Source organism: Mauremys reevesii, linkage group 4, assembly GCF_016161935.1.
Source record: "Mauremys reevesii isolate NIE-2019 linkage group 4, ASM1616193v1, whole genome shotgun sequence".
Taxonomy (NCBI): domain Eukaryota; kingdom Metazoa; phylum Chordata; order Testudines; family Geoemydidae; genus Mauremys; species Mauremys reevesii.
Window position 1 is genome coordinate 130703978 of NC_052626.1, and position 24021 is coordinate 130727998.

Here is a 24021-nt window from a genome sequence, read left to right on the forward strand (position 1 = left end):
CCTGGTCTTATGCATTGCCACACTCACACCTGCTATCCTGAGTCCTCCCGCATGCACACCCAGCACCCTGCTGTCACATATGCACACCCCACTGTCCCCAGCCGCATGCTCCCTAACTCACGTTGCCTCGTACACATTGTCACACCCATTTATAACCACAGTATCACAAGAGATGACAGCCCTCTATGGTGCTTAACTGAGCCCCATTACCAAAGCACTCAGCACCTCAGTGTATTTATCCTTCCAACTCTCCCCCCATGAGGTAGGGCAGGGCTATGATCTCTATTTTACAGATGGGGAAACTGAGGTACAGAGAGGCGGAGTGACTTGCACAAGGTCCTGCAGGGAATCTGTGGCTAAGCAGGGAACTGGACCCCAGCCTTCCTAGTCCCAAGCTAGCACCCTAACCACTGAGCCAGAATTCCTCTTAAAGTTAAATTCTATAAAAAAAAGTATACAAGGTCTAAAAGGTTACGCACCTCTCACTGGGAAGTGTTCCTGGGCCAGATTTTCAAATGCTCTGCACCCACAGTTGGGGCAGATATTTTGCAAAAGAACCCTGCTCCCATTCAGCCAGCCTAAATGAGGCCAGAGTATCAGAGGAGTCCAGAACATTGGCTGTGCATTGGGTGCTGAGCACTTTTGAAAATCTGGCTGCTCATTAGGTGCCTTTTGAAAAATCTGTTTTCTCTTAAAGACACGATGGGGGTAGAGGATAGGAGGGGGATGCTCAGAAATGGACTAAAACCAGGCACTGATACAGGAGAGTAATTGCTGCTAGATGATCTAACTCATTCTCTTTACATAGGCTGATTTTTTCCCCTAAATAATTGATTGCTCTTATCTCTTCAGTTAACATTTGTCAGCAGCATTTTTTCGGAGAAGCTGGGTTATTTACAAGTCCCCCCGCCCTGATTTTAAACACTGGCCCGATGCACACATTATCGCAGTGCAAACACACGGTCTGGTTATCTTCAAATCCAGGGCAGGCCTTGCCTCTGATGATGGGTGAGTTTCACTGCTGCAGAAAGATTTAATATGTAGTTTTATAATAGACCCGGTCCTATGCGTCATGGCCACCCTATTGGGCTGGGGTCAGAGCCTAGTTACCCTGGAGTGGTTCCACAGATGTCAATTTTACAGTGGTGTGAGTTAGCATAAAACGGAGCCATACAACAGGATTTGCTTTACCCACCACTCAGCTACTACCACCTCTGATTGAAACGCGGCTGCTTATTACTATGAATAACTCTTGGTACTTGGAACACTACAATCATGAAGAAGTTTACAAAGGTAAGGAAGGGAAGTATTAATAATCCTATTTTATAGATGCAGAAACTGAGGCACAGAGAGATCAAGAGTCTGGTTTTTAGAGGTCCTGAGCTCTCTTTGACTTCTGAAAATTGGCCTTTGAAGACCTGCCCAACATCAGAGAGAGAGTCAGTAGAAGAGCATCCTGGTTTCCTAGCTTCCTATCTGCTGCTTTAGTAGATGTTGTTGCGTCTTTGTTTAATCGTTCACCACAGAGCAGCTGAAGTAAGTTGTTTCTGGAGTAAGAGTCAGATTCTCTGCTGCTCTTGGGTCCTCCCAGAACAGCAGAGGGTGGAAGGCATCAGAGCACCAGTTCAGTGCTGATTCTCTGGCCAGTTCAGTCCCAGAAATGGGCCTGGTGGAGTTTAGAGGAACCTGGTGGTCGCGCTAAACTCCACCAGTTCATAACAATCCAGCTCAGAGATGGCTGGTGTACAGTGTGCTGTGGCCACTGCCCGCCAGCCCCACCATGTCCCCTGCTTTAGTTTCAGGAAGGGGAGGTGATGTAAGAGGCCACTGAGAACGCCCATGTGCCAGGGTGAATTTTCTGGGCCCCCCCCCCGTTTTAGCCCCTGGAGCGCAAGCTCTGTATGCACCGTTAACTGGTTTTTTTTTGTGCCCTTGAGCATTGTGGGGAGAGTGTTTTCCTCCCCTTTGATGGTTGTGAATTGCTTCATGCTGATTGCAGGGTATCTCAAAACACCTACTGACAGTGGGACTGTTTGAGGGAGAGAGATTTCAAGTGCCTCACTGAACCGCACTGCCGATCCACCCTGCTTTATAAAGAGCCCCTCAAAGTGAACTGGAGACTGAATGCGCCATGGAAGGAGCCTGAGGAGTGTGTATTCAGCTGCCTTTGAGGTTTGGATAGGTGCAGTAATTAGCTGGAGCTGTATCTTGCTTATTCAAGGCAGCAAGCCAACTCCTGCCCTCAATTACACCCGTGCAACCACACTGACTTAAATGGGTATAACTAAAGGCAGAATTTGGCCTACTGTGATATTTATACCTGGAGCCAGCTTGGTTGGGAGGTTCTTTTAATAATGTTTTCATTTGACTTGCGGGTCTGCTTTTTGATACTGCAGTGAACTAGCTTTTGTGTGTGTGTCTATTTTGGAAAGTGAGAGAGAGGCCTCACTGCCCACTACTAGATGGAATCAGAACTGCTCAACTGTGTGTCAGAGGCCCCAAGCTGTTAATGGAGATTCTCCATTAGCTTAAATGCTAGTGATGATAATAACAATTAATATCTAGCTCTTATCTAGCACTTTGCAACAGTAGATCTCAAAGTGCTTTACAAAGGTCAGTGTCATTATTAATTACTATTATTATTTATCAGTAGAGGCTGTGCTTTCCTTCTGCGGCAGGAAGACCAGAGTTCTACCCTCGAGTTCTGCATGGTCCTGGTGAGTCACAGATGTGCTGCGGCATCCTTTCTTGTCCATGTTTAAGTGCCTTTAGTGTCATTTTTAGCTCTTCACCCCAGGCGGTGCTTGATGTTATCTTGATGCTGCAGTTTTTGGTCTGAGAATATCTGGCTTTCAGTTGCCAGGCACTGCATTTATTCATGGTGCTGTGATGCTGTTGGTTTGTTTGTTCTCTTCGCCGAGTGGGATTGAAAAATGTTCCGTCCTACGGGGTGGATGCATAGATTCCAAGGCCAGAAGGGACCATTGCATAGTCCAAACTAGAGAACTGCCCCAGAATAATTCCTAGAGAAGATCTCTAGAAAAGATCTTTTAGAAAAACACCTAGTCTTGATTTTAAAATGGCCAGTACTGGAGAATCCCCCACGACACTTGGTAAATTGTTCCAATGGTTAATTACCCTCCCTGTTAAAAATTCCCTGTGGAAAGGAGAGACTGGTGGTTTCAATAGTGCAATATATCTCCTTCAGCTGGTTGGGATCCATCCATATAACTTCCATTTGTTGTTAATTATTTGACAGCGGGGCCTCATGCGATAAGACCAATCGCAACATTTTCAAAAGCATCCAAGACCCATTTTTAAAAGAGACACAGGCCTAGGTCCTTTAAGGTATATCGGTGCCTAAGTCCAATCCCCATATTGCAAATGCCTCCTTAATTTTCCAGCGTGCCTAAGTGAATGCAACGGGCCCTCTTGCAAAACCAATCTAGCTGCTGTACTAGTTCTGCACGTCACTATGGCGGTGAATATACTTCATAAATGGCTTCCAGATGTTACCAAATAATCATCTCTCTCCTGCAGTCTGTCTGTTGTGCTTTCATATACTGCCATGTGGGTCAGAGCATCTCTCCTGTCCTCCAGCATTTGAAAGATGGCCTGGGTTGCTGCTGATCATGAACTCAATCTTAGTTTATAGTGTGAACTACCGATCCTTGCCTTTTAAAAGGGACATTCAGTTGCCAATAATGTGCTCAGGCTGTAGCTCTGAAGGCATCAAGGCAATCTGTACCCATCCCTCTCCGTGCGGCAGTGGTGCAACTGTGCCTGGATTTTGGGCCAGAACTTCAGCTAGTGTAAATGGGTGTAGCTAGGGAGCTAAGGAACTGGCCCATTATATACAGTCCTTGCAGCTCAATAAACCGTATTTATTAAGGTGTGCAGTTTTTCGTCTGGGAGTCTCATAGCTTGGGTCATTTCAAACCAGACTGCATAAAACCCTGTAGAACATTCTATAGGGAACAAACTACACTGACCTCTATGGGATGGACTAGAGGACCACGCAGGTCCAAATTTTTCAAGGGTTATATATTAGTGGGGACAATTTCCCGGCCAACGGTGCAATAATTCTGCTGTGCGATCTTCTTCTCCGGTCAATACATTTTTAGGGTGTGTGGGGGAGGGGTGTAAAATGAGGAGACAAGGGGCCTGAACTTCAGAGGTGCTGAATATCCACCGCTCCCATGGACTTCAAAAGAAATATGATGCAGCCAGTCACGCTAGGGAGAGTTGATGGAATTTGATCTGAAGTGATGTCTAGTCTAGAAGCACAGGGACATCTCCCCTGAAAAGAATCATTACAGCAGTGATTAGAAGATGTGTCAGAGACAGCGTAACCAATGCATTAGGCACCCTGAGTTCTACCATGTCAGGAGGATGAGAGCGAGCGAGAAATACAATATCAGGGTTGGAAGGGACCCAGGGCCAGCGCAACCCATTAGGCAACCTAGGCGGTCACCTAGGGCACTAACATTTGGGGGGTGGAGGCCGCTCCGGTCGTCGTCGGTATTTCAGGAGCAGGACCTTCCGCCGCCTCTGTCGGGGGCGCCATTTCAGGGGCAGGACCTTCCGCCGCCTAGGGCGCCCAAAAAGCTGATGGCGCTCCTGAAGGGACCTCAGGAGCTCATCTAGTCCAACCCCCTGCTCAAAGCAGGACCAATCCCCAATTAAATAATCTAACCAATTTTTGCCCCATATCCCTAAATGGCCCCCTCAAAGGTTGAGCTCAAGACCTTGGGTTTAGCAGGCCAACGAGCAAACCACTGAGCTATCCCATGGGAAAAACAAGGGCTGTGTCTGAGGTGGATATTCTACAGGTCCATTCCGACTCTGGGCAGTAATGTGTTATGACTTTTTGGCCATGGAATAAGTCACCTCATGTAGAGGGAGGCACTGATCAAACCTGAGGACGTTCTGTGCCTCTTTGGCAGAGCTGAGCCCAAATCAAAACCTCAGGTCCAAAATCTGGACCCTGATCTTGCAGATGGCCCCCATTTTTGTAAAAATCCTGGAGCTGAGTGGCTCTGAATTTTGGGGCTTTGGACATTTGAACTTTGCAGTTCAGTTCCCATCTCTGCTGCTCAGGTCTCTTGGGGCTCTCCAGGCTGTTCGTGGATGACAGGCACGTTTCAGAGTAGCATGGGTTGAGTTAGGGAAGTTTTACCTTCGACTCTCTGAACAAGTGACCAAGCAAGAACCCGAGATGCTGGACTTCCAATCCCTGATGAAGGGACACTGTGAGTTTGGAGCTGCACAGCCCCAATTTAAATCCCAGTCCCTCCTCCTTGTATCTCAGATCATAATGGCCTGATCAACCAGCAAACCCATGAGACTCAGAAGTTCCTGAAAAGTCCACATATACCAGGGGTGTCCAGAGATTGTCCAGCCAACGGGGTTGCACTGGCAACTTACCAGCAGCCAAAGGGGCTGCCCTTAAATTGCATTCATGGAATTCCTCTACTCATGTAAAACAGCCTGGTTCTAATGGTGCCAATGGAGTGATGCCAATTTACACCAGTTGAGGAGCTGAGTCATAGACTGCAACAGCTCCCGTCTTTAATGAGGGGACGCCACCCATGGAAGCTACAGGTCCAGCGTGTAATGCCTGACATTGATCTTCTGCTGGCTGCTTGGCTTGAAGCAGAGCAGTGTATGCTGGGAGATGTCTCTGCAGACCACAGCTCAGTACTGAAAATGAGCATCTGTGAACCTCACTGGAACGTTTCTGTTATGTGCAACTCCCAGAGGAGGCGCTGTGGGGGCATTTCTCATCGGACTATTATTGCTGTTGGGTAGACTTAGTGTAGCAGTAGCGCCTCGAGGCTCCCATCAGGGTCCAATTGTGCCAGGTCCTGGGCACACCTGCACTCCAAAGTCCCTGTCCCAAGGAGTATACGATGGAAAAGAATTAGGTCTAATCCAGACTCGCGACTTGAGAAGGCAGAAAGAAGCCCAGCAGTGAGCTCTCCGCCCATTCAGAGTATTGGATGAAAATGAAATTCTCCATAGGACCAGGAGGAGGGTCCACACTCACGTTAATGCCTTTCCCCCTGTTTGCTATCTGTGCAGCCACAGCACCTTCCTGCTCTGCGCACATATCCTGCTTAAACGTCCGTTCACGTCGGTGATTCAACAGTAGCATCTTCTTGCCGTGGCTTCAGATCTTCCCTCCCAAACATGCAACCCGCTCCCCCTGCGTTAATGAGCAGCTTCGATCGATTTCCCTCTGCAGGTGGGTTTTGTTCTTCCCTGGTTTCTGGTCCCGCCGGCTGTTGTTTCACACAGCAGATATTTGTTTTCTAGGAGCCACAGTGGGGATGGTGGGAGGGGATCCAGTCACAATTAATTTCCTTAAAGAGCCAGACATCGCTGCTCTGCCCCTAAATCTTTTGTGCACAGGCAAGATGAAGAGCAATCCCTGGGGTGCTTCTTTTGATCCCGGCCCATGGGCTGTTTTGTTGAACTAGTTTGATCCCAGGGTACTTTCCATGAGAGCTGAGATTTTCTTGCTTTGGTCTTCTGGCCAGATTCCAGTTTGAATGATTACATTCAGCCTCAGTCAATTCTCCACTGGATACAGCATTCTCCTTCAAGCCACTGTCCTAAACTGTTGTGCAGAGGAGCTGTGTACTGCACACAGCTGCTATTGTCCGTTCCACCCCAGAGGTGACGTCATTCCAGGGGCAGGCAATCCCTGTGTTTGTCAAGTGCCTCACATCCAACATGCTGAGCTCTCCTGAAAACTCAGCTGCTTATTTAGGTGACTATGTGGGAGAGGAGCCCTTCTAAAAAGTCTGTCCTAGGCAATGTGTCCAGGGTCCCACTGGAACTCTGGGTGAAGCAGGAACTGAACCCAGATCTCCTGAGTCCCAGCCTAGTACCCCACTACTTTTCATCCACAGAGGTCAGTGCATGCTAGATAGGGGTGTAAAGCATGATTACCCCCACTTTACAGATGGGCAACTGTGACTTTCCCGAGGTTGCACTGATACAGAGGAGCAGAGCTGGAAATGGAACCCAGGAGTCCTGACTCCCAGTCCCCTACAGCAAACTCATGCTGCTGAGGCAAGCCAGGTTGACTTTTCAATTCCCTTTCCTTCAGGATGGGTTGTAGTGGTCATGCAACGCAGCAAATCTTGGTTGACTCTTGCCAGTGAACCGTGCAGAACAGAAGACAGAAAACCCCCATGTGGAAGATGCTCTCTTTCTCTCTCTCTCTCTCTCTCTCAAAAAAAAAAAAAAAACCAATGAATTGTTACGCGACTTCACGCTCACCTTTCCCAATCACTGTTTCAGAACATTTGCCACCTTGCGTGCAACGTTAAGAGGTGTCTGGCAGCAGAAATCCCATCACCCTATACTTGACTTTCACAAGCAGCTAATGACCAAACTCCAGGAAGAGAGCGGCTGAAACGTCACTTTGGTATGGTGACAATCTGACACAAAATTGTTGTGGAAACCATCTCCGTGCTTGGAGACAAGGGAAGGCCACATCCTCAGCAGGTGTAAATCAGCATAGCTCCATCAGTTTACAACCAGCTGAGGATCTGGCCCTAAACGTGAGCACTTCTATCCTATCGATGACCAGGACAACTACGACAGCTGGAATAAGCGTGGAACGGACTGGTAATAAGTAAGGTAATAATTGGAGATATACCAATCTCCTAGAAGTGGAAGGGACCTTGAAAGGTCATTGAGTCCAGCCCCCTGCCTTTGCTATCAGGACCAATTTTTGCCCCACATCCCTAACTGGCCCTCTCAAGGATTGAACTCACAACCCTGGGTTTAGCAGGCCAATGCTCAAACCACTGAGCTATCCCTCCTCCCTCTTGGAGTATCCCCCAACCTGCAGTTTTGTGCCTTCCCATTTATCCTGCCTCATGATGATGATGTTCGTCCATCGTTTTCGAAGAAGACCTTGACATCTAGCAGGTTGTGAGCTGTCCACAGTGAGTCCGCAGGTGGCTGATAAGGCCAATACGGGCACGAAATGTTCTGCCACATGTCGGGCAGACATGTGTGGGTACCACTGTTACAAGATTTACAGCTCTGGCTTTGCGGAGTGCTCGCTTCTCTTGTGCTATAGTTATCCTTCTGGCTTCAGATGTCTGGCAGCCTTGATGGATCAGCGTACGCCATGTCGATCAGTCTTGTGCCAGGGTTTCCCAGGAGGTGATGTCAATATCCAGGGACTTAAGAGAGGCTTTCAGCGTGTCTTTGTATCGCTTCTTTTGTCCCCCATGCGATCGCTTTCCTTGAGACAGCTCACCATAAAAGAGCTGTTTGGGGATGCGGTGGTCTGGCATCCTTACAACATGGCCTGCCCAGCGTGTCTGGGCTTTCATAAGCAGAGTGTAAACTGACGGCAGGCCTGCTCTGGAGAGGACTTCTGTATCTGGCACCTTATCCTGCCACCGGATCCTCAGAAGTCTGCGGAGGCAAGTCATGTGGAAGTGGTTCAGTTGCCTAGCGTGCCTCCTGTATACAGTCCAAGTCTCACTGGCATACATCAGGGTAGTTAGCACTACTGCTCGGTAGACTTTAAGCTTTGTAGCAAGGCTTATTCCACGGCGGTCCCACACGTTGGTCAACAGTCTGCCAAATGCAGAACTTGCCTTAGCGATTCTGCAGTTGACCTCGATGTCAATTGTCACTGCGCGGGAGAGGGTGCTGCCAAGGTAGATAAATTGGTCCACTGCTTGCAGCTTTTGTCCCTTCACTATGATAGTGGGCTCTTGGTGTTGGGCTTTCGGAGCTGGCTGGTGCATCACTTCGGTTTTCTTTATGTTGATGAGGAGGCCGAAGTTATCGCATGCTGCTGCGAATTTATCCATGCTGGCTTGCATTTCCTGCTCTGATCCAGCATTCAGGGCACAGTCGTCAGCAAAAAGAAGGTCTCATAGCACAGTCTCCTTTATTTTGGTGACAGCCTGGAGTCTTCGCAGGTTGAACAGTTTCCCATCAGTCCTGTATCTCAGGCTGATTCCCAAGGAACTGTTCTGAAAGGCGTCTGACAGCATAGCTGAAAACATCATGCTGAACAGGGTCGGTGCCGACACATACCCTTGCTTGACGCCGTTTGTGACGGGAAAGACCTCTGAAGCTTCTCCGTCGTCCAGAACACGAGCCATCATGCCGTCGTGGAACTGACGTACCATCAGGATGAATCTGTCAGGGCACCCAAACTTCGACATGATGCGCCACAGACCTTCGCGACTGACAGTGTCAAAAGCCTTGGTAAGATCCACGAAGATGGATGTATGCAGCGTTGTTTGCATCATAATATAAGGACAAAGGGGCGTCCAATGAAACTGACAGACAACATGTAGAAAACTGACCAGAACTGATGCTTTACAACACATACAAAATGCACACAACCTTTGGGACTCACCGCCCCATGATATCATCAAGGGCAAGTGCTTCAGAGAATTTAGATTGGAGCTGGATAATTAGAACTTTCATAGAGAACATGGAATTGCCTTCCCAGATCAGACCTGAGGGCCATCAGTCCTGTATCCTGACTCCAACAGTGGCCAACGCCAGATGCTTCAGTGGCCAGTGCAAGAAACCCCAAAGTAGCCAGGTGTAGAATAGTCTGCCTCTGACAAAGGCCCAGTCCTAATCCCGGACAGTTAGAGATCATCTTAAGCCTTGAAGTATGAGGTGTTTTTATCCCTTCCAAAACTCTGTTAACATTAACTATTATAACTCTGGATACTCTTGCGATTCATATAAACATCCAATCCCGCTTTGAATCTTGGTAAATTATTGGCATCTATGACATCCTGAGGCAATGAGTTCCATGGTCTAAGTATAATTCAGAGTACTATAAAATAAGATAAACATGTAAAAGGGGTGTAAACCTTCATGCTTCAGGGCAAAAGCCAACCACTAACTGCTTTGGGGTTAGGAAGACACTTCCCCTACAGGCAGGTTATTCCATAGTTTTCCATAAATAGGTCTCTGGCAACTTCCTCTGAATGTTAAATGGCCTGCGATAGGTCAGACTAGATGATCCAATGTTTGTTTCTGATGTGGCAATTCCTATTTAAGGCCTGGTCTACACTAGGACTTTAAATCGAATTTAGCAGCGTTAATTCGAACTAACCGCTCAACCGTCCACACCAGGAAGCCATTAAATTCGAACTAGAGGGCTCTTTAGTTCGAATTTGGTACTCCACCCCGGCAGGTGGAGTAACGCTAAATTCGACATGGCTAGTTCGAATTAGGCTAGGTGTGGATGGAAATCGAACTTAGTAGCTCCGGGAGCTATCCCACAGTGCACCACTCTGTTGACGCTCTGGACAGCAGTCCGAGCTTTGATTCTCTGACCAGCCACACAGGAAATGACCCGGGAAAATTTGAATTCCTTTTCCTTTCTGGACAGTTAGAATCTCATTTTGTGGTTGGACATCGGGGCGAGCTCAGCAGCACCGGCAGCAATGCAGAGCTCTCCAGCAGAGGAGTTCATGTAATCTCTGAATAGAAAGAGGGACCCGGCATAGACTGACTGGGAACTCTTCGATCTGATCGGTGTGGGGGGCGAGTAGTCTGTGCTTTCGGAGCTGCGCTCCAACAAACGGAATGCAAAGACCTACGAGAAGGTCTCCAAAGCCATGATACAGACAGAGGATACAGCCGTCATGCAACGCAGTGCCGCGTGAAAATCAAGGACCCCAGACAAGCCTACCAAAAATCAAAGCGGCCAACGGATGCTACGGAGCCTGCCACCACTGCCCCACCAGTGACCATGGACTCTGATGATGGGACAGTGTCGACGGACAGTTCCTCGACGATGTTCACGGACGGGGAAGATGAGGAAGGGTTTGTGGAGGACGAGGCAGGCGACAGCGCTTACAATACTGCTTTCCCCGACAGCCAGGATCTCTTCATCACCATCACGGAGATCCCCTACCAACCCTCCCCGGCCAGGAACCCGGATCCTGAATCAGGGGTAGGAGCAGTCGGTAAGTGCTTTAACCATGTTAACTTTTATTCTTAATATAACAGGAATCTGAAGTGTGTGAAAAGGAGGTCTCTGTATATATGGTGATAGAACAGAAATCCTCCTGGGAGAACTCCACGAAGCTCTCCTGCCGTTAATCGATAAGCATCAGCAGGAGGTTCCTGGGGAGAGCTGCCTTATTGGGTGCTCCATGATAGCACACTTTTCCACGTGAGGCTTTCATGCGGTATTCAGGGAGCACTGCCTCCCAGAGCACGGCTGCATAGGTCCGTGGTTTGTGCTAGATTTCATGCAGCATGCGCTCTCTATCTCCTTCAGTGCCCGTCCTCACGGTTATCTCGCTCGGAGACTCCTGCATCTAAGTAGGGAAAGAACTGTTACGTTACGCCTGGTCCAAAGGCAGCAGCCAGAGCCATGAGAGCAGCAGCAGAGGACACACCGAGGATGAGAGCATGCAGCAGCTGTGTGTGTACCCTGGTCCTAGGGGGGACAGAACAGTACTATATATATGCATGAGTGTCGCTAAATAGAGCTGCTGAGGAAAAGATCCAGGGCCTAGAGCTGCAGTTTGAGGAGCAAATGCAAGCAGTAACTGAGGGGGAACGCCAGGGACACAGGGGAGCAGGGGCTGAGGCCCAAGGAGGGGGGGGACACCAGAGGAGGGAAGATGGGGGTGGAAGCATGACCGTGAGAAAAGAGGCCAAGGAAAAGGAGAGCCAGTGAGGGGAAATTGAGCTAAGGAACAGGTTTGAAGGTATGGAGAATGAGGAGATCATCCTTCATGTAGGTTGGGTAAGACGCAAGGAAATGAGGCTCAGGTGATCTTCAGTGGGATTCTAACAGACAACTCAAATGGGCTCCTCCACACCTCCAGGGAAAAGAAGAAGTAGACTAGGAGGAGGGAGAGGCTCTGATTAAAAGAGCTTTAAAACTAGACACTGGGAGACGTCGGGAGAGGTCCTGGTGCTCTCACGCCCAATTTTCACATTGGGAGTGAGGACAACAAGATAACAGATATAGCCAGAAAGAGTAGCACTGTATATAAATAATGAGTAAATGTAAATGAGATACTAGCGCTGCAAATGGACAATACAGAGTCTGTTTTGGGCAATGTCACATTGGGGAAGAAAAAACCCCAGAGCTCATCCAGGATAGTGATTGGGGGAAAATGCAAGCAAGGAAACCATTTATTATTGAGTCAGGAGGCAGGGGGAAGTGAGAAAGGCAAAAAGCGACAGTGGAGATGGATCGGTTTTTATATAAATAGGAAGAAGAAGAAAAAGAAAGAAGAAGTGGGACCTAAAACTTTAAAATGGTGGAGATTAGGGATAATCTTGAAATGCACAAATAATATCTGAATAAATACTTTGCTCGGTCTTTAATGAGGCTAATGAAGGGCTAAGGAAAGCGATAGAGGGACCGATGGGAATGATTGTACCGACTGATTAGCTACTATATTCAGAATTAATTAAAAAAAAAAAAAAAAAAAAAGGGAAAAGGGAATTATTATGTTATAGTACATCTAATGTCTGTAAAGTCAAAAAAAAAAAAAAAAAGAAAAGAGAGGTCGAGGCATGGGGCCGATGGCAACTGGGAGAGAGGATGCATGGATGGATTTAAGGTAGAAGAAAACCAAACTGATCTCCTTCTCTGAGAGAGAAGAGTTTTTTTTTTTAGACAGAAGGCGGTGGATCTCTCATATATCTGGATTAGTAAAGGGCGTTTGATTGACCGCATGAAGAATTTACTGGTTAAATTGGAAAAGATGGGGATCAGTGAAAATCCAGAGGTGGATAAGGAGCTGGTTAAATTTTCAATCAATATATTTGCTGACCTGGGGACCAAGAGTAGGAGTGGGCTGATAAAGTTTGCGGATGACACCAGATTATGTATAAACTGGAGTAACAGGATAATTCAATAGTGTGAGTGAGTGTAGTTATGCATTTTTAGGGATGTCTAACAAGAACTTTTTTAAAAGCAGGGGGCGCACCAGTTGGAAGTAGGAGGAGGAGGAAGGGACTAGGAGTCCCCTGGTTGATCGCAAGATGACTATGAGTAGGCAATGTGATGTGGATGAGGGAGATATGATTACACTCTTTATATATATCAGAGGATAATACCAGGGAAGGAGAAGAATTATTTCAGCTCAGCAGTAAATGTGTGGACGAGGGAATGACGGATATAAACTGTCAGTCAGGAAATTCAGGACCCATGACTAAGAGATTAGCTAGAGATAGTTTTATGGAGATGGTATATGATGGATAACGGGCTTAGTCAAATAGTCAATTATGTGCCTGGTATGATATAACCTTCCAGAGGGTTTTGCTGGAGAGTCTTGCCCGGCATCTTGCAGGAGGTCAGACTAGATGATCATAATGGTCCCTTCTGATCTTGAATTCTATGATTCTATGATTCTATGATTCTATTTTTAATAAATAAACGGACAGACGGCATAGCACAGACTCAGCACGCAGCTGCGTGACGAGCGTAATGGAAAGCCAAAGAATCAAATGGACGCTCATGGAGGGAGGGGGGAATGAGGACGCAAGGTATCCCACAGTTCCTGCTGTCTCCGAAAAGCATTTGCATTCTTTGCTGATCTCCAAATGCTTCTAGGGTCAAACACAATGTCCGCGGTGGGTCGGGGCATAGCTCGGCAATTTACGCACCCCCCCACCCCCGACCCGCAGAAGTTAAAGGGAAAACAATCCTCTGTTGACTCTTTTACATGTCACCGTATCTGTACTGAATGCTGCAGATAGACGCGCTGCTGCAGCATTCAACAACAACATCCTTCCTCCCACCCCGCCATGGGTGGCTGATGGTACAATAGGACTGCTACCCGTCCTCATCATCAGCCTATTGGCACATGGGGCAGTGCAAAAGGACTGGTAACCATAACAACCATACCAACTTGCTTGGGATCAAGGTCGCCTGGTCCCAATTTTTCATGGTAGATGGTGCAGTATGGCTGGTAACCATCCTCATCATTGCAACAGGGGGCTGAGCTCCATCAGCCCCCACCCTTCATTGTAAAGAAAAGATTCAATTGCCCCTGGACTAGCAGAGGGATGATTGGCTCCCTCCTCCACACCCCTTAATGTCATCTCTGGACTATCATTGCAGCTGGAGGCTTCCTTCCACTCATTTCTCACAAACGACTACCTGTGTCTTATTCATGCATTCTATATTACTTCATCACACAAGTGGGGGGACAATGGTATTGGAACCCAGGAAGGCTGGGGGAAGAACGGGATGAACAGCTGGGGTTGTTTCAGGAGCACACCCTGTGAATAGCATTCAGCTCAAAATTTATGTATGATTGGACAGACAGCAGCTGTGCTCTCTGGTTCTATGATACAGTGGTTCTCTAGTCCACTTGCCCATATTCTAGGCAGGACTGATTCTATTTTTAGATACCCAAAAAGGAGGGATTGACTCGGGGAGTCATTCCCAAATTTTGCTTTTGCACCCCTGGCTGATTGGCCAGGGGCACTTATGACAGCACCAAATGGCGCAGTGCAAAAGGACAGGTAACCATGACCATCTTATTACCATCTTCTTACCAGTTCATGGTATGGTAGACGGTGCAGTATGCCTGGTAACCATCGCTGCTGTCATGCAAAAGCAAAAGCATGCTGCTGTGTAGCGCTGCTGGTCCGCCTCTGTCAGCGGCATCTAGTACACATACGGTGACATACGCAAAAGGCAAAATAGGGTCCATTGTTGCCACGCTATGGCGTGTGCCAGGGCATGTCATGGAAAACGTGATCGAAATGATTGTCTGCCGTTGCTTTCCCGGAGGAAGGAATGACTGGCGACATTTACCCAGAATCCACCGCGCAAATGATTTGTGCAACAGCAGGCACAGGGGTCTCAACCAAAAATTCACAGAGACAGCCTAGACTCAGTTAATTGTTCGCAAAAAAGTATCTTTGCAAGGAATTCACTAACTGTTTCCCATCTCACAGCTTCCACTGTCTCCAGACCTTCCACAGCATCCCCCTCGCAGAGGCTGGCGAAGATTAGGCGGCGAAAGAAAAAGACAAGGGACACGATTTTCGATGAATGTGTGGGCTGCTACCTAGCCGAGGCGGACCAGCAGAGGCAGTGGAGGGAGAAAGTCTCTCTGTACCAGCGCTCACACAGCGAATGGGAGGAGAGGTGGCGTGAGGAACAGAAGCAGGCGACTCAAGCAATGCTTGTTCTAGTGAGGGAGCAAACGGACATGCTCCGGCGACTTGTGTATGTTCTGCAGGACCGCTGCAGGACAGAGCCCCCGGCAGTATCTCTGCAACCGCCCTCCCCCGCCACAAAGTCACATACCCCCCTCACCCTAAATATCCAGGAGGATTCCCGCCCTGGGCCGTGAATACTGTCACTGCACCCCAGCAGAGTGCTCAAGTAACCAAAAGCTCTCATACCCTACGTTTGCATAAGTCCTTCCCTTCCGGACTCAAACAAGTCCCAATCCCAGTCCCATCCCATAACTGTGTACTTAAGTAATAAAAATACTTTGCTGTTAAGTACTGTTTCCATCATGTTTTTTCACTGAAGACTTTGTTTGAATGGGGTGCGTGGGGAAGTGCGTTGCTAATTGCATAGGACAGGCACCTTTCCCAGGGTACAGACACGGGGGCCGGATCAGCAGCGGGTCACACACACAGTGCAGTCAGTAGGCACCGTGGTCGGTATGGGAGGTGGTTTCCAGGTTCTGTGTGGGCGGTGGGGATGTGACTTTTTAGCGGGGGAGGGCGGTTACAGATCTTATACAGCGGTCCTTGTCCTGGACCGCTGAGTCACGCAGCAGAGGAATCTGTATCCGTCCTCCTCCGCCACAAGGCCACATAGCCCCCCGCACACAGAATCCCAAAAAGGAGGGATGGCAGGCTCCGTTGAAACAAGCAGTCCGGCACTGCAGACCGCTGTAGAAGCAGGAGCCTGTCATTCCTTGAGTTTAGAGGCGGTCTTTACATCAGCGCACACCCTACCCACCGCAGTCTGCATTCCAGTTTCAACCCTTTAACGAAAAGTCATGAATAAAGAAACCTCTCCTCAGTAACAGTGTGACATGTATTTTATTTTTACACGTGTCTTGGAAGTGGGGGAAACGGGGAGAACGGGGTATTTAACCGAAGAGGAGAGTCAACAGTAACTGGGTAAAGAAACAGGGGCAGGTTCAGCTTCTCTGTAAAGAAACAGAACAGTCACAGGTCACGCTGCTCGCTACTCGCTGGTATTTAAACAGTTCCTTGTCGCTGTCCCAGGCGCCTGCATAGGGCTTCATGAGCAAGTGCATTAGCGGGCAGGCTGGGTCACCGAGGATCACTATAGGCAAATGCACATCCACAACAGTTATTTCGTGGTACGGGAAGAAACTACCTTCCAGCAGGCGTCTGAGCAGCCCACAGTTCCTGAGAACACACGCATCAGGAACCTTGCCCGGCCATCCGACGTTCATGTTGGTAAAACGTCCCCTATGGTCCCCCAGTGCTTGCAGAACCATTGAAAAGTAGCCCAATTTCTCAGCAGCTGAATGTGGAAGAGGTGGATGATAAAGTGCGAGGAGGAGAAAACGGCGAGGATCGCAGCGGGCTCCATGCTTGCAGTGCTGTGGCGTCCACGCTGTCACTGACCAGAAAAGTGCACGAACAGATTGCCCGCAGGCGCTTTCAGGGAGGGAGGGAGTGAGGGCGTGATTGACGGTTCAATGACGACAGTTACCCAAAACCACCCTCGACACATTTTTTCCCCCAGCAGGCATTGGGGGCTCTACCCAGCATTCCAATGGGCAGCGGGGACTGCGGGAACTGTGGGATAGCTTCCCACAGTGCACCGCTTCCAAAGTCGACGCTGGCCCCGTGAATGTGGACTCAGAAATTCGAATTAGTGTATTTAGTATGGATACACAAATTCGACTTCATAAGGTCGAATCCACAAATTCGAACTAAGTTGATTCGAAATAGTCTTGTAGTGTAGACAAGGCCTAACACTACTGCCAAGGGAGAAGGGACACAGGCAACTGCCTCAGTACGACAGAGATGGGACAGAGCGTTTTGACTATTCTGGACAGCATTGGGAGCCACTACAGCCAGCATAAATTAGAGGGGCCACAGGGCTGCTCTAACTTATGCCAGGGGAATGGGCAGACTTTCAACTGAGCCCAGAATTTAGGAGGCACACAGATGCCATAAAGTCACCTTTCTCCCCCCACCCCCTGGGCTGGCCCGCTGAGCTGGACCATTCAAAATGGGAGCCAAGGTGCTAGGCAATGGAGAATCTGGAGTCCTAGCTTGAGCCTTGATCTCAGCCTTGAGTCCCAGCTTAGGAGCTTATGAAATTCTAAACTCTTCAGCAGGTATCTTCTGCTTTGTGCTATTCCCTGGGATCTGGCCAAGCAGGCAGTATGTGTTTTGAGGGGTTCATGCCCTCTGCAGACACATGGATCCGGAGTTGCAAAAGTGCTGAGCGCTCAGCAGCTCCCAATATAACTCTTACGGACAGATTTTCAGAAGCACTCAGCACCTAATGTGCACCCATCGTACTCAGCAGCCCTGGAAATCCAGCCCCAAATGTGGGGTTTGGAAAAAAAAATCTGGCTTTTAAGGTATGTTCCATGAGGATTCCCAATCTCTGATCCAAAGGGCATCCTCAGTGGAGGTACATAATGCTAAATAAAAGCAGAAGAGAAAAAGGGTGGGGGGGAGCACGAACCATCTGTCAAAATTCTTCTTTCGCCAGCGTCCTGGAACATAAAAGGAAAAACCCTTGTCCCTTTGTCCCCTTACTCGCCCTCTACAGATGCACATGCAAAATCTAATTAAAATTTAGCAGAAGAGGGGAAAAATTGACACGGGTTTTTTAGCTTTAAAAAAAAAAAGCAGAGAGAGAGAGAGAGGATCTTTAACAAAGGCCATAATATTAACGGGGCTGATTCGTCAGCCGCTACCTGATAATGTAGAGTCGAGAGAGCTTTATTAACGTTGGAAGCCTGGGCTCTTTGTTAATTACGGGCTTTGCTAATGATTTGGAATATTGGCCGGTTCTGGGGGATGTTGATGAATAGAGACCTCGCCAAGATTTATTCCTAATTATCTCATTTGTCTCCCTCCATTACTTTTTATAGCTGAAATTTATGGAGCTATTACCGGGGACCTCGCTGCGGCGGTGAGATGATTTGGGAGAAGAGCGATGTTTAATAATAATAACAATAATAATAATAATAAAAAAGCCTGATTAATAGGAAACTGATTAGCCAGCCATGGATGGAGGGGTCTTTCCCAGGGTGACTGTCCCCCCTGTCCCAGCCTCAATGACTCAGGGTTGCCTTTAAGGCAAAGCCGCGTCCTTGCCAAGAAGCCGGAGGGAGGGCTGGGGCTGCTGAAAGCTGTCTGGAAATTCCTTCTGGCACCTGTAAGAGTCCCCCTCCTTGTCCCTCTGGCAAACTCATTGCAGAGGAGACAGCAGAAATCCTTCATGTTTTGCCTCTCCGTCCAAAACCCTTTGCACCCTCCCTTTACTCACCTCCCCCACCATTCCTCTCACTTGCAGGCTTGAGCCTCTTGCTCTGCTTCTCCAGTTAGAGCTGCTGGACAGCAGGAACCCAGGCAGGCTGAGAGGATGCAGGACCTGATCCAATCCCTAGTGAGGTCAGTGGGGGCTGAATCAGGCTCTCTGGAAACCTCATCTGGTGTAAATTGGCTTAGCTCCACAAACTGTGTTGAAGTCTATGGAGCAATATCCGTTTACAGCAGCTGAGGATCTCACCTATAGTATCGTTCCCCAGGTGTCTAATTACCATCAAGATGCTGGTAATAATACTACTACTAACTAGTGTTTATCTAACACTTTTCATCACTAGAGTACAAAGTGCTTTCCAAAGGACAGTAGGATCATTATACCCATTTTATAGATAGGGACACTGAGGCATGGAGAAAATGACATGTCTAATATCATCTAGCCTGCCAGTGGTAGAGGTAGGCATTGAACCCTGATCTCTGGACTCTCGGGCTGGTGTTCTACCTGGAAGGTCATGCAGCCTCCTGGTAAGAGGGGTGTTGATTTCCAGACCCCAGATCTCTGATATGGGTCAAGCAGCATTGGGAGCCACTACAGCCAGCATAAATTAGAGAGGCCACAGAGCTGCTCTAAAGGATACAAAAGGTTAATACTGCATGACACATGGCAGGGGGCAGTATCCACTAACTCCTGTGCCATAAATAGGACTGTATGTTGTTAATGCAGAAAGGAGTTGAGACACTCCAGTTTCCTTTTCTACTTTTCCACTGTTACTGCATTTTTGGCACTCTGCTCTGATGGTGAAAACAGACTCATCCATTTCACAGGTTGCATCAGGGAGCTTCATTACCAGCATTCCAGGTAACTGCTTAAATCCTTTTTTTTTTTTTTTTTTTAAATCAGGAAAAACATCTCCCTGGCACAGCACCAAATATGGGGACCAGTCTTCATGGCTGTGCTCTGTTAACTCCCTTGTCTAATCCCTTTCCCTGTGATTATGGAAAACTGCAGACCACTGGGCCCCTCTGTGTAGTAACTGCTATTGTTGTCTATAAAGGCATGTCTAGGCTGGGAGATGGGTAGCTGCAAAGTTCAAAGGTCATCTTGGAGGCCTCCCATTGGAGCAGACAGAGTTACATGCTGAAGTAGGCTGTGGATTATGTGCCATTAGGTAAAGTATAAAAATCAAGGAACTTTGTTTAATATAAGCTGCCCTTGGGTCAGTATAGAGAGGCTCCCAAACCCTGCCTCTCGCTTCATACGTCAGGAGACTAGCAAGGTTTGCAAGCAGGACTTGGCTAAACTGGTTTTGTTTGGTTGGTGGTTGGTTATTTTTTGGTGGAAACTTCAGGGAAAAAAAAGTTGGGCTGTTTTCTAAGTTTCCTGCAAACATGTTTTAGAAAAACAGAAAATGGGTTTTGGTTTGTTGGGTATTTTTGAGGGGAGAGGGTGTTTTGTTTGTTTGTTTCTGGCATTTGCTTGGTTGAAAAACAAGTGAAAATGTTGTTCTGATTGACAAGCCATGTTCCATTTAAAAAACAAGCCCAAACCCAGACAGTTTGTTGAAAGGGGTTAGACCCGTTCCTGCTTTTGAATAAACTGGGGACTGCGTTGTTTTCAACACAAATCCAGGTGGCATTCATTGGTATTCATTTTGGCGGCTTGCCTTTGTTCAAAGCAAATGGTACACCTTGCAGAACTGAAGGGCTGTTGCGTTGGAGTGAACTGAAAGCATCAGATCTGATACGGCTGTGTTGTGAATTATGTTGCTGCTGATGGATGTAGTTATTGATCTGTTTCTTATACCTTGTCACCGTGGTTTTTGGATGGGTGTATGTAAGGGAGGAAGACTGGTCTTTTGGGAATACGGCTCTAGATTGACATTTAGGAGCTCAGGGAGCAATTCCTGGTCTGCCTCCTTGGGCGAGACACTCAGGTCAACATTTTAAAAAAGAGCTACTGATTTTTGGTGTCTAAGATGCTTATACCGTGGGATGGCCTTTCTGGGTGCTGAGCCACTGCAGCACGCCCATTGCCTTGTTGTGGGTGCTGAGCCCCCCAGAAAATCAGGCCCCACAGCCCTAATCCTGGGCGTTAGACCTCTCACTACCTTTGAGGATCTGGACCAAGGTGTCCTGGGTTGGGCACCCAGAATCAGAGGCCACTTTTGGAAACAGTGGCCAGAACGTTCGTGACTCAGTTTCCCTGTTTGTACTCTGGGGCTCACCCTCCTCCCGCAACTCTCGGGGGGCCCCAAGGCTTAATTCATTAATGTCTGTGATTGTGAGATGAAATATGCTGCATTAAACACACTACATGCTGTGCTCAGCCTTACCCAGACCTGTCCTGCTGCCCCTCCCCAGCCCTCTGCTAAAGTTTCCCCTCAGAAGGGATTCTTAATGGGTCCCATTGTGTATCTGCATTGGTGCCAGAGTCCGAATGAAACTAGATCAGTGTAATGGTCTGTGTGCTGCAAACTTTGGACAGCTAGAGCATCCAGGAAAGGATGGGCCACTTCTAGTCACAATGGGGACTAACCCCTGCAAACCTCTTCTCCAAATCAACAGCGAGAAGCCGAGAGCAACCCAGACAAGTGGAGAGGAACTAAGACAGTCAGAGGGAGGCAGAAACTGAACCCCGCCCTGCCCTTTAATTACAATTCAAGGCAATTATTTTTTCTCAGCTGCATTGGGGACTAATTCCTTCCCAAAGTCTCCCAGTAAATATTTTCCCAGTGCTATCAAATTTGCTACACAAAGGAGAGCCAGGGCTGCGGCTTATCTCAGTGGAGTATTATTCCCCTATCTTCCACTGTGTAAACCTACTCGCCTGCCGATAAGAGGCCTCACACAAAAGATCAAAGAAAGCAAGACTCTTATGGAGAGCAGGAGGGGTTCTTTTTCTTTTCTTTTCTTTCCCTTTTTTTTTCTTAAAATGTTATTATAAATTTGCAGTCACAGAAAGAGCCGCTTTTCATCCCAATAACCCAGATTAAAATAATTACCCCAGGCCAGTTTCATTAGCAAAGTCTCTATCAGTGTGGCATGCTGCCGAACGCCAAGTTACAGTCAGCACCTTAATTGTCCCAGCCATCTTTGTCCTCCCTTGATGGGGAGGGATAGCTCAAGACCTGGAAGGGAGGGGCTTAGCAGGCTAAGTAAGAGGAGGGCAGTACACTGTTTCTCTTGTACTCCTGGTTCAAATTCCAGTGTAACCTGCACTAAGGATGGATTCAGGAAGGTATTTAATCATGGGAGATTTTCTATTGCAGTCAGTGGGAGATAGATGCCTAGATACCCTTTGAGGATCGAGGCCCATGTGCTTAAAAGCTAGGCGGGTGGTTAAATAAATTAGGATCCAAGACAGTATGGGTCTTTGTCCCCCTCTAGTGGCTGAGCCAGATACGAGTCTACTCGTATATGAGTAGCTGATCCATATACAAGTCTAGGGGAGGGATAGCTCAGTGGTCTGAGCATTGGCCTGCTAAACCTAGGGGTGTGAGTTCAATCCTTGAGGGGGCCATTTAGGGAACTGGTGTAAAAATCTGTCTGGAGATGGGTCCTGCTTTGAGCAGGGGGATGGACTGCATGACCTTCTGAGGTCCCTTCCAACTCTCATATTCTATTATTGTTACCTGCAAGAGGAGTTATTCTTTTCACTCAGGTAGTAGAACCTCACACTGAAGATCCTAGGTTCAAACCCTCCAGCCATCCAGGGGTGGGTGTCGATGTGGAAACATGGTCCCGCTCTGCCCCAGGAGTTGTCTATTAGCTGGAGGCTATGAATGGAGCATTGTCTTACTCTGCAGATAGTTCTGTGCAGAAAAACAAACAGCTCCCTGGAGCCATGTAACGCTGCAGGATTTGTCTGTGTGCCCAGGTAAGGGCAAGGAGGGGGATGGAGCAGTAACACATCCGTCAAGCTGCTGGCATTGATTTTCCTTCCTCTCTTCCTGTTGGGTCCTTTCACCAAATGCTGGTGCCAAGAATGGAGTCACGAGACACATGGAGAGGGAGCGATACAGGGAAAGGAACTACGTGCAGGAAAGGACGAGGGAATTGATCTTCATCTCCTGTGCCCTAGCGCTAGGAGGCCTGCTTCCAGACTCTAAGGGACAGAGACTCTGAGGGACTCGCACACCAGTTTTCCCCTAGCAAAACTCCCCTGACTTCAGTGCAGATGCTTTTGATTTACACAAGGAGAATCATGCACCAGGTGTAATACTGTGGCATCCACACATATGCCAGACCCTCAGCTGGTGCAAATCAGTGTAGCTGACCTGGCTAGGGGTGTGGGTTAAAGCTCATGTGCCAGTTGGACTTGGGCTGGTAAACCGCCCACTATCCAGTGTGGGTGCAGGCTCAGTCATTTGAATGATGATAGTCCTCCAGGATCTTCCCAATTCCCCCAGTTTGCCCTGTGGACCCAGAAGGACAGAGAAGGTCACTTGCAAAGAATCCTAGAAAAGCTCAACTTATTGCAGCACACAGAACTGTGGGATGTGCCCCCAGAAGTCCTAGCGATACACATGGGGGAGACAGCACCGCTGCAGATGCTGTTACTCCAGAGCGGCTTTGCAGTGTGGCTGCTCACACCCAGGCTAAGCGAACCCGGGGACCAATCAACCACCTTAACTCAAGCAGTGAAGACAGACCCTCAGTAAGTTCTTCACACCCACTCCTACTCATATACACACAATTCACCTACTCATGCATACAAAAGGAATCACACACAGACAAACTAGCAAACAAAACTCTTACGGCCTGATTCTCATTCACACTCAGTCCCTCTGAGGCCAGCACAAATGGGTCTTAAAGTGAGCGTAGTTGACATCCAGTTTAAGATGAGAATCGGGCCTCTCAAAACTAATCACATACTTTTTCTTCTACGTGCTGTGAAAAAAGATAGAACAATGACAATCGCTCTTTCTAGTTAGAAATTGGGGGGCTCAGATCTGACACTGGTGCCATGCCCAGACAGGGACATACCTAGAAAGGCAGATTGTAGAGTTCTGAATTCACACCTTGTGCACTAGCACTATGAGTCATCCTCATACCGTGGGAAGTAATGCTAGAATTCATATCCCCAGTGTCTGAGCGTACTTCCAGTGCCTCCTCGCCCCCCAGGTTCCTATCCTAAAATCCCTCATCCTCTCACACCTACAAACAAGCCAGACCCCCTCTCCTTCTACTTCTAGTTCCCCCAGCAATGTGGGCCAGAATCACCGTGGCTACAAACAGTTCCACAGAGAGATGCTGATTTGCAGCCAGCTCAGAATCTGGCTCAAGAACGTCTCACGTGAGAGAGAGCCGCAAAGGGAGTGTTTCCCTTTCCATCCTAGCCACGGCCTGTCTGCACAGATGGCAAAACCTAAATGTTATGATAAGGTATTTCTCCCAAATTTCCATCTTAATAGAATTTTTGTGCCTGTAATTACCCTACAAGCTTGAAAAACTGCCGGAATCCCAATTAGGAATCTGACGACATAATTGGCCCCTAATTGGAAAGATTTGTCAAATGTG